At 37.8% G+C, this 16,584-nt stretch overlaps 1 protein-coding gene and 1 long non-coding RNA gene across 2 annotated transcripts in view; both read left to right on the forward strand.

Annotated features, from left to right (window-relative positions):
- LOC145254679 (uncharacterized) overlaps window positions 1–16,584 on the forward strand; it is a 156,998-nt gene that overhangs the window by 37,908 nt on the left and 102,506 nt on the right. The window lies entirely within an intron of this gene.
- On the forward strand, window positions 2,978–5,539 carry LOC145254677 (uncharacterized). The gene is made up of 2 exons (XR_013863790.1): window positions 2,978–4,097; window positions 4,291–5,539. It is a non-coding gene; the product is annotated as an uncharacterized LOC145254677 (long non-coding RNA).

Below are 16,584 nucleotides of genomic sequence, written 5' to 3' on the forward strand. Positions count from 1 at the left end.
AATCCACGACACACAACATTGGGGGTTGGGGATCTGTCGGGGGCCACACATGTTTGTCACACAAGGTCGGTTTTTAATGTGGGGGGAAATTTCAACTCCCCAAAACGAGGTACTCTAGATAGGAACAAAAATAAAAGATTGACTCAGTCTAGAAGGATTTCTCCTCCACTGACCGAGGACAGAAAAGGTTGTAGGATATGTGGAGTGAATCAGCATTCACCAATTCATAGTTGCAATTTGTCGATATTAGAGATCATGGTTGCAGGTGCAGAGACATCTATAAGTCAAAAGTGGTAGAGTATCACTGGGACCGTTAAAGATAAATTTAACAAGATCTCTGACTTACAGAAGGGTTCCACCAAGTCACATTCATATTGAGAATTTAAGGTGCATAATATGCGGGAAGTCCTGTGATTTAATGTCCAGCATGGACATAGTCTCTTAGCTACAGGTTGAGTTGAAGAAATCTGAAGAGAAACTGGTTTGATTTTCATAGGCAAAAGTTTATATAGGCATGTTCTAGAATGTTCCAGACTATTTGTTGTATCGTTATGCGCGACGCGTAATGTAGTTCCTTCTATCGCATGTGTACAAATGGGCAAATTACGATACTGTGTCTTTACACGTAATTCAAACGAATGGGCAAATTACGACGCTGTCTTTACATGTAATTCAAACACGTTGTGTTGAAAAATGGTGATTGCTTTGAAATGTCTTTGCCAAAGATTTGTTCCGGCCATATATAGCTGTCACTACAAGGTGAAGTGCAGTATCAGAACAGATACTACCCTTTGCTCCTGCCCAAAAAGAAAGGAGTTGAAGTTTTTTGTTTTGTTTTATTGTTTTTTTTTTGTTTTTTTTTTTGGTTATTTAATTATGAAGCAAATTGCTGTGAAATCATAATTAATTCTGTTATTATCTTAATGTCTGTTTATAAAATTACTGAATGTTAGTTTCCTGGGTAGGACATTGAACGCCATTCCCCTATCCCCAACTTCTTTCTTGTTCTCACAAACTGAGCAAATGCCTCTTGTTATTCACTCAGCTGGTTTGGACCGGTCTTGTCTGAGAGGTTGAGGAGTACCTGATTGACAGTTTGTCTGGCTGCTGTTTCCTGCTGACAGTATAGAAGCGTTAACTCTTTTGGTAGTGCTTAGAGTGGCTGCTCTATCATCAGTTGTATAATATCAGGAGAGTTGTAGTGCCATGTCGTGCATGGAAAGGGATCCTGCTGCTATCTCTGGTGGGTTTTCATGAGGCCACAACTTTCTAAGCAAGACTTGGCTTATGGACCTATTGTGTATGTATACTCGGCGCCAAAACTGGCCCACTTTGCTCAACACTCTCCTCTCAGCCTGAAATTAAACAAAAACGTAATGAAATGACAACCCAAACAAATATCACGATCAAACCAGACAACCACCACCCAAACAAAACCAATTCGCCTCTTCCCTTAAGGCTCACATTCACAAACATCCATTAAGTAATCTAGATGATTACTAAGAAGTAAGATTATATCATCTAGATTACTTAATGGAGTTTACTAAGAAGTAAGATTATAACTCCCCAGATATCTTAGCATTAAGTAGATTAAACCTACCCTTCTTAACATGACTAGATATCTCCCTCTCTGCCGTAAGGACTCTGATAGATATATGCACGGGTTTGGAGTCTATATTCAAAGCACCCTTCCTTTAACTAAAGAGCAACATCTGGAATCAACTGACCAGACCTTTGTGTTTTTGACTAGCCTTTCATCACTGCATGAGTTATATATATATATATTTTTATATATTATATTTTTATATATTATATTTTTATATATATATATTTTTATATATTATATTTTTATATATTATATTTTTATATATTATATTTTTATATATATATATTTTTATATATTATATTTTTATATATTATATTTTTATATATTATATTTTTATATATTATATTTTTATATATATATATTTTTATCTTATATTTTTATATATTATATTTTTATATATTATATTTTTATATATATATATTTTTATCTTATATTTTTATCTATTATATTTTCTCTACTGCTCTCCCTCAAGTAGGACTGTACTCTAATCAATCAGGTCTCTAGCAGAATAGATGCAGCACTCTCTTTAGATAGTAATGCCCAAATACATGTGTTTGGTGACTTTAATGTCCACCATAAGAATTGGCTTGGTTTCTCAGGTTACACAGATGCAGCTGGACACTCTACTTATAGCTTCTCTGAAGCTCATTTCCTCACACAGACAGTCATGTTCCCAATGCGCCTCCTGATCATGAACACCAGCTGGCTTCACTTCTAGGCCTATTCCTTACCACAATCCCTGAGGATTGCATAAGTAATGCTTACAGTTCAGACGGAAACGCAGACCACCAAGTGATATCAGTAGACATTGCACTCAAATCCCAACCCGAAGGTGAGAAGCCATTGCTTAAAACGACAAGGGTTGACTGAGAAGCCACCAGAGAACATATCAGAGATGTCCCATGGACCAATATCTTCTCTATCCCTGCTGAACGGTCCTGGATATGACCTTAAACTATATCCGTTGGTGAGGCCCCAGCTTGCGGGCTCTGGGGAGTGTGGAGCCACCCTTTAATTGCCATTGCTCCCAGGTCCACTCTGACCCGGAGTGGTAGTACCTGTTAGAGTCCCAACTATGGGTTAAATAGAAACTGACTTGCAAAAAACAAATATATTCTATTAAAAAAATTTTCTTCAAAATCACCGGATTCGGCATTAAATAACCTGAAAAGGGTTGATATGCCGTAAAACAAAAACAACAAACCAACCATGCTGAACAGTGTACCAATAAGTAGGAATTGAAGCGCATGTTCCCACACGGAAGTATTATAGCAAGCCCCACTCATCCCTATGGTTCACTACAGATTGTGCAGCTGCAATTGCACAAAGACAGCATGTACTCTGCTGGTGCATATTATTGGATTATGTAGTGGACTTTCGGTCAGCGTTCAAGTTGTGGATAACTTGACAAAGACTAAAGTTACCTCTCATGAAAGAGGAGAACTATTTATGGCACAATGGGAGATTCCATTGTGCACACATGGGCCAGTCTATTCTTTGGATTGTGATTGGCTGAATCACCTGATTGGATATGCTTGTACATAAATACAAGCCCTCAGTCCAGCTCAATCTGGTGTCTGTCTTGTGCATAAGCTGGACCCTTGGTAAGTGTTGCTGTTATTATTATTATTATTATTGTTGTTGTGTTATTGACTACTGCAGTTCTTTTGATTATTCTACACATATCTAAAAGGTCAAATGCAAAAACGTATCCATGCTAGAAATTCCTGCAAGAGAGTAATAACCACGGCCAAAAGAAAGCAAAGTGAAATAACCCGGGAACGCATAGAGTCGCAAAAGATAAGAACTCGTGATTTCAGGAAAATTTATAATAGTGTAGTAAATAGTGTTGAGCCAATAAACAACTTTCTCCCAAATTTCCCTTTGCGGACGGAAGCCACAGTTGATGATCTGAAAATCACCCCTTCTCATATCCATGATATCATAAAAAACTTAGACACCTCCAAGACATGTGGGCCTGATCTCATCCCTGCTATACTAATTAAGAAATGCTCATCTGAGCTAGCCCCCATACCTTCAAACTCTACAAAAAAAAGCCTTGCTAAATTATACTTCCCTAATAGCTGGAAGATGGCTTCGATGATACCAGTCTACAAGAATTCTAGTGAAAGAACCTACCCTCTCAATTATTGTCCTATCAGTTTCCTCCCTCTCTTTGCTAAAATCTTTGAGATATTAATCGATCAAGCACTGGTCCGCCATCTTGCAAAAGTTAATCTTCTTTCTGACAAATAGTACAGATTTAGGTAATGTCGTTCTACTGCAGATGTTTTAGCAGTCATAGGTGCTACAGGGCTTCTGAAGAAGAACCTGAAGTCCTACCTAACTAATATTCCTGGTGAACCAAGTGCAAAAGAGATCCAGACAATTGCACTTAAGGAAACAGCAAGGATACTAAAAAGAGATCTCGGTTGGTTTCAATAAAAAGTAGGGCAATGTTGGCAGCTGGTTTGGTTGTCCTATACCCAGGGTTACAATCTTCCTTTTGGTCAAGATCAAAGTGTAGTATCTGTTCTTCAGATGCTGCACTTCATTTTCTTGTTCTCTTTCGGTGGAGGAGAAATCCTTCACGACTGAGACAATTTTTATTTTTGTACCTTTTCTCCACGTTAAAAAACGACCCTGGTGTCTAACTCTGTCCCGTGGGGAGGCATAGTAAATAGGTACAATCTTCAAAGAAAGAAAATGAAAAAAATAGGCACTGGGGATAAGGCGGATGAAGCCAGGGCTGTAGCCCTCGATATATCTAAAGCGTTTGACAAAGTCTAGCATAAAGGACTGCTAATGAAAATTAAATGCTACATTATAATTGGACGAATACTAAAATATAATTAGATCTTTCTTAGACAATAGGACTATCCAGGTTGTCATGGATTGACGTACATCCAAGCAGCATAACATTAATGTGGGAGTGCCTCGGGTCGATCCTTGAACCACTATTATTCCTGATATTCATCAATGACCTCCCCGATAATATTGTCTGACATGGGTATATTTGCTGATACAACGCTCTATAACATGCATGAGGAAAGAACGGTTGTACACAAATCCAAGGCAATGGCTGAATCGTTAGAAAATGAGGTCCAGACCGTTGTGGAATGGGGATGTAAATGGATGGTAACATTTAATGCTAGTAAGACTGAGCTGCTTTTTTTTAACAATTACAAGAAGCCTTTCCAACCACCGATATCCATGACTAATAACTGCCTACCTGAGAATTCTTCCTTCAAGCTCTTCGGCTGAACATTCACAGGAAATATGGACTGGAAGAAATACATTGAGGACATTGCAAAGGCTGCTGCAAGGAAGGTAGGCTTCCGCTATCGTGCCAGAAAACTAGTCACACCTGAGAGTATCCTCTACCTCTACAAGGCCACCATTCACCCATGCATGGAGTATTGTTGCCACATCTGGACTGGTGCATCTACCACTAGTCTCTCCCCCTTGGATAGGGTCCAAAAAGGATCTCCAGTGTAATAGGTCCCACTTTGTCAACTAGGCTCCAACCCCTGTCCCATCACTGCAATGTTGCATCCTTGAGCCTGTTTGACAAGTATTTTAATGGAACGTGCTCTGATGAACTCATTGTAATTGTGCCCCCTTGACATACATATCCCCGGCAAACCTGCTTAGCAACAAAATTACACCCCTTCACTGTTGAGGTCCATAAATGTCAGAAAGTTTTCTACTCTAATAGTTTCTTTCCTAGAACGGCTACACTTTGTAATTCCCTTCCTGATACCTGCTTCCAAAACTGTACTGATATGCAGAAGTTCAAATGCAGCATGAACCAACATCTTAATCTTTCTTAGGCATGGTCCATGGTCCAAAATAGTAGCCCCTTATGCCCAAGTGGCAATATGCCTTTTTTTAGGGTGGAATTAAGTAAAAAAAAAAAAAAAAAAAAAAAAATCACCACACAAACAATAATGCCAGGCGTATAAAATCAACAGTAGATTCTTTGATATGACAAGGGCGCATTCAAAATGGGTGTTTCTGTTTAGAGCACAATTGAACCATGATACTTGTCTTTTGCATTTTAATCTTAAATGCAAGCCATTAACTATAAAATCAACAGTAGTTTCTCTACAGTGCAATGTAGACTACAATATATTGTGAACTTAGTCACTGTGAAGCTTTCTCCAAGTGCATCAGTGGGTCCCTAATTAGAGCAGACAGTCAATCGATTTGATTGAAAAATGGTCGCTTTCACCGATTTCGATGACAATAAAAATATGGGAGTATGAAACATTTGGTGATCATTCAATCGCGGGCAACGTCGGGTCTTCCTGCTAGTAATAATAATAATAATAATAATAATAATAATAATAAGTAGAAGACGATGGTATCTAGTAGGAGGAGGCAGAGGAAAAACGTGGGTATGACAGTACCTATTTACTATGCCTCCCCACGGGACAGAGTTAGACACCAGGGTCGTTTTTTAATGTGGAGAAAAGGAACAAAAGTAAAAATTGTCTCAGTCGTGAAGGATTTCTCTTCCACTGACAGAGAACAAGAAATTGAAGTGCAGATCTGAAGAACAGATACTACACTTTGATCTTGAGTACCTATTTACAATGCCTCCCCATGGGGCGGAGTTAGACACCAGGGTCGTTTTTTAATGTGGAGAAAAGGAACAAAAATAAAATTTCTCAGTTCTCCTCTAACTAAGAACAAGAAATTGAAGTATAGCATCTGAAGAAGAGAAAATTACAATGTAAGTTTCAACTGAACAAAAAACTTAAGTACAAGACCAACTCAAAAGAGGGGAAAAAGGGGGGGGGGGTTCGTTGGTTATCGTTGTCACACTTTGATCTTGACCTGACAGTAGAGGGTAGATGTATTCGTAAGGGGTACCAAATTTCATTTATTTTTTTCCGTCCTAACATTAATCAGGAAAACTCTGAAAGGTTGAGCAACGCAATGGATGAGATGGTGAAAAAAAAAAGATGTCAACCAAACAAAATTGCGTTGACTTTTGTTTGTTTTAAGTTGTTTAGGACACTTTTTGATCGCGCTGACCGATTTAATGAATGTGTCCCACCTTCCACCAACCAACTCTTACTCCAAACTTTCCATCCCTCCATCACTCGATCTTTAAACTAACTGTGTTTTTGTTCTTCCCTTTCCAAATATCTTGCCATGTATACATAGCCCCCTCCTTCCCACTTTCTCCTCCACCGTCTCTTTTCCTTTCTCTGTTGTTCCTTTTTCTCTCTCTTCTCTCTTCTCCGCACTCTTTTTCTCTCTCTAACACCCCACTCTTTTTCTCTCTCTCACACCCCACTCTTTGTCTGTCTCTCTCTCCCACTCCTTTTCTCTCTCTGCCCCTACTCCTTTTCTCTCTCTCTGCCCCCACTCCTTTTCTCTCTCTCTTTCTCTGCCCCCACTCCTTTTCTCTCTCTCTCTCCCCCACTCTTTTTCTCTCTCTCCCCCCCACTCTTTTTCTCTCTCTCTCTTCCCCACTCCTTTTCTCTCTCTCTCCCCCCACTCCTTTTCTCTCTCTCTCCCCCACTCCTTTTCTCTCTCTCTCCCCCACTCCTTTTCTCTCTCTCTCTCTCCCACTCCTTTTCTCTCTCTCCCCCCCACTCCTTTTCTCTCTCTCCCCCACTCCTTTTCTCTCTCTCCCCCACTCCTTTTCTCTCTCTCCCCCACTCCTTTTCTCTCTCTCCCCCCACTCCTTTTTTCTCTCTCTCCCCCACTCCTTTTTTCTCTCTCTCTCTCTCCCACTCCTTTTTTCTCTCTCCCACTCCTTTTTTCTCTCTCTCTCTCCCACTCCTTTTCTCTCTCTCTCTCCCCCACTCCTTTTCTCTCTCTCTCTCCCCCACTCCTTTTCTCTCTCTCTCTCCCCCACTCCTTTTCTCTCTCTCTCTTCCCCACTCCTTTTCTCTCTCTCTCTCTCTCTCTCCCCCACTCCTTTTCTCTCTCTCTCCCCCACTCCTTTTCTCTCTCTCTCCCCCACTCCTTTTCTCTCTCTCTCTCCCCCACTCCTTTTCTCTCTCTCTCTCTCCCCCACTCCTTTTCTCTCTCTCTCTCCCCCACTCCTTTTCTCTCTCTCTCTCCCCCACTCCTTTTCTCTCTCTCTCTCTCCCCCACTCCTTTTCTCTCTCTCTCTCTCTCCCCCACTCCTTTTCTCTCTCTCTCTCTCCCCCACTCCTTTTCTCTCTCTCTCTCCCCCCCACTCCTTTTCTCTCTCTCTCTCTCCCCCACTCCTTTTCTCTCTATCTCACCCCAATCTTTCTCCTCCTCTCTTTCGCTCATTCTCTTTGCCCCTCTTTCTCCCACTCTCTCTCTCTCTTTCTTTCTCTATCTCTCTCCCCCATGTCTATTATAGTTGTCATCAACAAATATACCCATCTCGGAGACAATGGATTCATTTAAAAGAAAATCGTACAAGTGTTTACAGTAACAAAATATGAAACATTTTTTCCCAATAATTAAACTTTGCGAAGAATCTTAAAAAAAAAAAAGATGAACTTATCTCAACATGCCACTTTTTTAACGTTTTCCCTTCCATAGCACCATGCTGATGATGCTAACACAAAGCAAAACAACATTCCAATATAATTCTGTTACAGCCATGCCTCCTGTTTATACAAACTTCCAACAGCTATACTACATGCACATTCTCAAACTCTTCATTAATTAGCAAATTTGGTGTTTTTTTTGTTTTTTTTTACAAAGGTGTCATCACTTATTAAGGCCCATTTCTTTTTTTTTTTTTTTTTTTTTTTTGTTTTACAAAACTCAAATTCACATACGTTAAGGCCTAAAACTGCACCGTTTGTTCATTTTCATCAAGATTTGACGTCCCCTGGGGAGTTTTGGGGCTAAATGAGGGTGGGGTCAAATGCTGAACTTAGTCATTTTGTTTATGCCTCGTTCACTGTGCACTCATGGAGGACCATGCATGCTTCACTTGCTTTGTTTGTGTTTATTGTATAACCTCTCTCTCTCTCTCTCTCTCTCTCTCTCTCTCTCTCTCTCTCTCTCTCTCTCTCTCTTTCCCCCTCTCTCTCTCTTTCCTCCTCTCTCTCTCTTTTCCCCCTCTCTCTCTCTTTCCCCCCTCTCTCTCTCTTTCTGTCTTTCTCTTTCTCTTTCTCTCTCTCTCGTATTTAAATACTAGCGGGGGTACCCGGCGTTGCCCGAGTGTTTGTTTCCGGGACGGGGGGGGGGGGAGTTTTAAAAAATGTTATGGTAGGTAAGTAGGAAGGATCAAACCCGGAGTCATGAGTAAAAGTAGGAAAATAAAGTGTGAAAAAAAAAAAAAAAAAACATCTGCAACGTTAACAGTTCGGCCACCAAGAAAAGTTCATTCCAGTTGTTTAGGAAAAAAAAAAAACCAAAAAAAAAACGACTACGGTAGGTCGGCGCGAACGTGAAAATATAATGTGAATTGTCCAGCACGCTAACCACTACGCCACAGAGCACTGCAGCTTAGTTTAGTGATTTTAAATAATTTCAGATGAAAGAACTACGAAGCCAAACCGGTGTTCTCTTCTCAACTGTTCCTTGTGAACGATCCCCAAACGGTGTTAAGTGGTGGCAGGGGGAGGAGGAATTTATTAGAGAGAAAATATTTTACCACTTCCATTGATCTTAACCGATTTTGGCCGTGACTTCTCAGCAGAAAAAGTATAGAAATCTAAGATTATCGAGGAATTTGAGAAATAATAAGCCTATAACACACCTCAGATATTGTTCTGCCGTTTGTGCATATTATATTTGCATGAAATATCTTGATTTTTAATCCTATTAAGGTCAAAATCCGACGGGAAAAAATGAGTTCATTTTATTTATATAGAGATAAACCTGCCAACAATTTTCATTAAAAATGTCTCCCTAAAATCGGCTCTTCTCCAAAATGTTTCTCCCAAATTGGAACCCTAAAAAGGAATCTCCAATGGTTTCAGTATGCCATTGCTTGGAGGTCATCTTTCATGGCGTAATTCCAATATTTTCTCTGTTTTTTTGTTTTTTTTCTTGTTTACCTTCAATTGAGATGTATCTATGTCTGTTTATCCATACGAGGCTTCATTCAACATGGTTATATATTCACCTCCCGGAAGACGCCGAGGTGGCCTTGCTAATAGTCGATTGTAAGATCAGCTATTATTATTAAAAGTTAGATATTTATTTAAAGAAATTATTAAGACTGTGACAACAGGATATTCTTTTCATTCTTTTGACTCTCTGGTATATATCCGACACAGTTAGACACACTTAATCAACCGAGAACTACATCCATCTATATAAAAACATATAAGATATTAACGGATATAGACTCAAGAGTCAAAACAATAAAAAAAACATATGCTGTTGCCACAGTCCTAGTTATTATTATGAAAGAACATTGTTATGATTATCGGTATGAAAATTAGATTGTGTTACAAGGACAAATAATGTTTATAAGTTTTAAAATGTAGTGGAGGTCTTGGGAACAATAAACAAATGAAGAAAAATGTCATATAAATAAAATAAGCTTTCAAACCTAGGTTTAAACAATATTTTTGGCCAGAGAAAACGTGACTGAGAAGTCACCTGTTAGGTTTTTGTGTAGTCAAATGATGTAAGCGTGAAGGATTATTTTTAATATATACAGGCAAGTTAATTAGTCGAAGGAGGGGAGTTGAAAAGGAGACGCCAGATAGTTCAGACGAGATTTATAAATCAGAAAAGTTAGTCTGTTTTAGTACGCTTGGAAGCAGCGTATTCAAAGATAGCCAAAATGTGAACAGAACGTTGTAATCTATAAAGATATCCGGCCGGAACCAGAGAATAAATGTTGTACATAAATATAACTATTGCGTTATGTCGTCTTTGAATAACCAGGTTTGTGTTTATTTGTCGTTTAAAATGAACTGTTTTACATGTACTATCCACAAATGTTGAACATACCATCATCATCATCAACACACTGTCTATTATATAGGTCACTATGATATACACTCTCTTCGTCATTCATCAAAGAACTCGTCTCCCTCTCGCCATCATATATAAGCATTCGTTTGTATAAATAATTGTTTCTCTCCCTCTGTAGAAATATTGTCAATATGTTCAAATCATCGTTTCATGTCAGAACCACAACACAAGTCATACGTCTATAAGATTTGACCTGCCATCGACAACATGGTATTTCATAATTTGGTACAACCATTGGGTGTCCGTAAAGTTACTATACAGTAAATATTAACTATTAATACAAATATAATACAATAAAACAATAAGACTGTATAGTAACTTTACGGACACCCTGTATATATATTTTTTTAATTGTATTTATTTGCTTCCCCACCAAAGCAAATTAGGCACAAGGCCGTTTTTAATGTGGGCTACAAACCAGCTCCCCTAAAAGTAGGCAAAAGGGGACACTCTGGTTACGAAAAATAATAATTGTCCCAGTACAACCATTATATAATATATAATATATATATATATATATATATATATATATATATATATATATATATATATATAGTACACAACATGCTCGCTACGTACATAAAATACACCTCTCCAAATTATACAGAATCTGACAATATAACGCGTCTATACCAGCATAAGCAGGTGCAGCATAGAGCTTGCTCTAGTCTGAGTATCTTCAGCCTCAATGTCAGAGTCAGTAGTAATTCTGTCGTCAAGGCATATGCCACAAATCAACTGAACTATAGTCAGGTTATCCCTCTGCATCTTTACAAATTTCAGATTAATGAGGCCCAGTATTCACTTGCATGTAACATCGCACTACGGATATTATTATTACATAGTCAAGAGATTCCGATTTTATTTTGAAAAGACCAAGGCTGTAGATAGAAAAACAGTGAGCAGGGAAGGAGTTCCACACCTTTTCAGTTCTTGAAAAAAACGAGTTACTGGAATAGGAAGCTGTATTACAATGAGGTATCAAAACAATTGATGGAGACAACTAGTCAAACGAGCTCAAACAAAGGAAGCAAGGAATAGATCAGACAATTCTAAAGAAGATATGCCATAATATTTATAAAAAAAGACTGAGACTAGTAACATCATTGCACCGACTGGGATTAGTAGTTATACCAAAAAATGGAAATGGTTCTACACAAAGTCTTCACCACTATGAACAAATTATCTGTGGATTTCCCAAACAACTTTATTATTTTGACGAATCTCATACGTCTGAATCGATGCGAGTATCGATGATATATATTACAAAATAAGAATGTACCTGTCCCTTAACACCTATTTCTTTAATCTTTTATTTAAGATTTTCTCATATTCCTTATATTTACTATGCTTGCAAATGTAGTATCTTCTACATTTTCTGAATCTTTTTTAGTTAGAATATGCGATCAGTGAAATTGATTGGAAGTTCTTTTTTTAATGTAGGAAACAAACTGAAAATCTGTAATTCACTGGCTAAGCAGAATCAAATATCAATTTGTCAGATTCAGTGCTACTTCAAAAACTTGACTGGCTTTTTAAAAATATTATATATTATATACTATTAGTTTTATTCCCTCGACGGAGCTTCCTTTCTAGAGCAATTTCTCTTGACATATCAAAGGCCTTTGATAAGGTATGGTATAAAGGTCTACTTCATAAGATCTCCAGCTATGGTATAGCTGGAAATGTCTTCTCAACTATTAAATCATTTCTCTCTGATAAGTTCTTAAGAGTAGTGGTTGATGGCCAGAAATCAGAGGCTCTCACTATTAATGCTGGGGTCCATCCTGGGTCCAACTCTCTTCCTGATCTACATCAATGATCTTCCAAACCACATCCTTAGATCATTCGTAGACATTTATGCTGACAACACTACCATCTATGGTAGCACTTCGAAGACCGTAAACGACTAAGTTCTCTTTGACTCTCTCTCCTCTGATCTTGAGCACATGATACAATGGGGAAAAAAGTGGCTGGTTACTTTTAATGCAGCTAAAACCAAGCTTTTATCTTTATATCATAAACGCTCTGTTGCCCAGCTACCAGCAATCAAAATGAATGGCTCTCGTCTTGGGGAGGCTTCATGTTTTGACAAGCTTCTGAGCTTGACCGTTACTCCCAATCTGAAATGGAACACGTATATCGAATCCATTGCCAAAATCTCTGGAAAAATGGTGGTATCCTTCTACTGTTCCAGTAGATATCTTACTCCTGATGCAATTCTCTATCTAATATAAAAGCCAGGTCCGGCCAACAAAGGAATATTGTTGCCACATCTGAGCAGGAGCTGCTAGAAGCAGCTTATTCTGCCTTGACAGAGTTCAAATTAGATTCATATCTTAGTGGGGGATGCCGTTTTCTCTTCCCTGCAACCTCTTTCTCACAGAAGAGACGTTGCGAGTCTGTCCCTGCTTGATCGTTATTTTCATGGCAAGTGCTCATCTGAACTTCAATCTATGGTCCCCCCTCACCAGACTTTCATGAAAAACACTCGTCTAGCCAGAACCACTATCAAAAATTTCCCACAGATTCCATGAACTGCGCTTCTTTCTTAGAACTGCTCGCCTACAATCCGATTGTCTTCAAGTCGAACGTGAACAAGTTCTTATTGAACCGTCCCCCTAAGTAATCCAAGTTATAAAATTTCCACTAATGTTTACTATGCTAAAATCACAATGACTAATGTATACTCATTAACCCTTATGCTCGAGTGGCCTCTGGGGTTTGATAAGTGGCGACCCCCCCATATAAAAAAAAAAAAAGTTTATTATTTTTATTAGCATGTAATAATATAAATATTATTAGTCAAATCTCGGTTGCCAAGCTTAGTTTGTTCTTAAATATTCACAAACTGATTTGTTTTTAAATTGAATTGTATTTTAATGACAAAATTGTATTTTAATGGCAAAGTTATATTTTAATGGCAACGTTATATTTGAATAGCAAAATGGTATTTTAATGGCAAATGTATTTATATCAATATATAAATCTTTAACTTGACATCGTTCCACAGACAACTTCTAAATGAACATACAGCATATCCATAGTGATATGGGACAAAGAGAAAGAGGCAACCTTAGTAGAAGTTAGTGTCACAAATGATGCTGGATTAAACAGAGCCGAAAGGAAAAAGATAACGAAATACCAAGGTCTTATGTTTGGCATGGAAAGAAACTGGAATCTTAGGAAGATCTCCATCATTCCAGTTATTATGGACTAATGAAAAAGAATTTTAAAAACTAACTGGCAAATATATCCGGTGAACCAAGTGCAAGAGAGATTCAAACAATTGCACTCAAAGGGACGGTCAGAATCTTTAAAAGATCTCTTGGCTAGAATATCAGAGTCAGCAAACGAATGTTTGGCATCCAGTAGGATGCCCCATCCCCAGTTTGAAGAAACATATTAAAAAAGAAAAATTATTATCTCTCATCTCAACCTACTTGTAATTGCATTTCTTGTATGCCAAATGCTTACGAGTACGATAAAAAAAAAATGGTCGCAACCGACTTCCTTTCCACAAACTGAGCAAGAAAACTTTCCATTTAGGACTTTACCACGCGCCTAGCACTGATCATCACTTCTGTCTTGGTTAACATTCACTGTCAAGTGTCAACTCATACAAAACTCTCAAGGCAATGAACTTAGTACACAATTCATTTTCCATAAACCAAGCAGGAGAACTTTCCCTTGTGAGGAACTTTTCAACACACAATCGGTGATCATCACTTTGGTCTTTTTTTTACATAGGCATCACCACTTATCAAGGCCCAGAAGCCACTCGAAGATAAGAGTTAAAGAGTGTACAGTAGTCAATTGGACAATAATCGTAATGGAAATTCGGTAAATTTATTCACTTAAGTGAAACCTCAGAATGTGGGGTAAGTAGAATGTAAGGATCTAAGGGAGACAATTCTTCCTCAAAAAAAACTTCAAGGGCTAGTAACTCATACCAAATACAATTATTGCCAGAAAAAATAACAACAAATAATTCGACATATATATATATATATATATATATATATATATATGTATGTTTATTGGGAAAATATGCTTCTTCAATTATGTTTCAGCTTTTATTGATACCAATCCTTTAATTTATGAAGCTCAATGTAACTACAGAGCAAATACAAATAAATGAAAAATGTTCTATATTCCAAATTTCAAGATATTGTCCATCTTATTATTTTTTTTCTTTAAGTATGTTGAAATGTCCAATTCTTGACAGCACCTGTTTCGTAAAGCAGAATCATTCATGTAATTATTATGTAATTTTTTAATTTATTCCACCCTTAACTCGTCAGAACAAAATGAACTCTTCAACTTTAAAAGAAAATAAAGAAACATGGGCATGATTACAAAATCCGAAATTTAGAATAGAAGTTGCAATTGTTTTCTTTTAGCCATGCCATCTTTTAGTTTTAATGTAGAGTCACCAACGCTAAATCTTCGTATTAATAAATTGCAGTCATATTGTTATAATTAACATAAAAATAAGTTGTTTAATATTTTATTAATTTATTATTTATAAGTAATTTGATATTTAAATACATATATATGTATTTTTTACGATTTAAATCATTTTTTAAATCATGTTCCAAATAAATAATATTATAGTTGTTTACAGGTGTTTCAAAGCAGTGTTTATTTTTATCTTTTTTTTTTTTTTTGTAATTTTCTTCCTTTGAAGATTGTAACGCTGGATATGGGTCAGCCAAACGAGCTGTTAACATTGCTCTGCTTTTTATTGAAACCAACCGAGAGCTGTTTTTAGTATCCTCGTTGTTCCCGAGACATTTGTAGACATTTATGCTGACGACACTACCATTTATGGTACCACATCTAAGACAGTAAACGACCAAGTTCTCTCCAATTCTCTCTCCTCTGATCTTGAGCACGTAGTACAATGGGGAAAGAAGTGGCTGGTTACTTTTAATGCATCTAAAACCAAGCTTCTCTCTTTACATCATCAACATTCTAATCCACATTTGTCATCAATTGAAATGAATGGCTCTCGTCTTCAGGAGGCCTCAAGTTTTGACAAGCTTCTGGGCTTGACCATTACTCCTGATCTTAAATGGAACACGTATATCAAATCTGTTGCCAAGGCCGCTGGAAAAATGGTGGGATCTTTCTATCGATCCAGTAGATATCTCACTGCTGATGCTATTCTCTACCTATATAAGAGCCAGGTACGTCCAAGGATGGAATACTGTTGCCACATCTGGGCAGGAGCTGCTAGAAAGGACTTGTCCTGCCTTGATAGAGTTCAAAATAGACTTCGTAGCCTCGTAGGAGATGTCCTTTTCTCCTCCTTGCAACCTCTATCTCACAGAAGAGATGTTGCGAGTTTGTCTCTGATGTATCGTTATTTTCATGGAAAGTGTTCAACTGAGCTTCAATCTATGGTCCCCCCTCGCCAAACTTTCACAAGAAACACTCGTCTAGCTGTAAACACTATCAATAATTTCCCCCACTCTTTATCTGTGCCTAAACCTAAACGTAGATTCCATGAACAAAGCTTCTTTCTTAGAACTGCACGCCTGAGGAATTGTCTTCCGTTTTCCTGCTTTCCGGCTGACTACAATATGGTTGTGTTCAAGTCTAAAGTAAATAAGTTCTTGATGAGCCGTTCCATATAAGTTATTAAATTTACCAAATTTTCATTACTAATGATTACTATATTGACCAATTTCTACTGTACACTCTTTAACCCTTATCCTTGAGTGGCCTCTGGGCCTTGATAATGTGGTGATGCCTATGTAAAAAAAAAAAAAAAAAAAAAAAAGTGCAATTGTCTGGATCTCGTTTGCGCTTGGTTCACCAGGAATATTAGTTAGGTAGGACTTCAGGTTCTTCTTCATAAGCCCTGTGGCACCTATGTTTATTAGAAATTGGTGTCCAGTGAGCATTCAAGTTCAAGTATCAGCTAATGCTTGAATAAGTGCTTATCACCAATCTTCCTGAGATCGGATGGCAGAAGGTCACGTGATCATGCTGATTCATGAGCGAATAATTTCATGAAAAAATATGCG

This window comes from Euprymna scolopes, chromosome 30, assembly GCF_053919585.1.
Source record: "Euprymna scolopes isolate OS-2025 chromosome 30, ASM5391958v1, whole genome shotgun sequence".
Lineage (NCBI taxonomy): Eukaryota > Metazoa > Mollusca > Cephalopoda > Sepiida > Sepiolidae > Euprymna > Euprymna scolopes.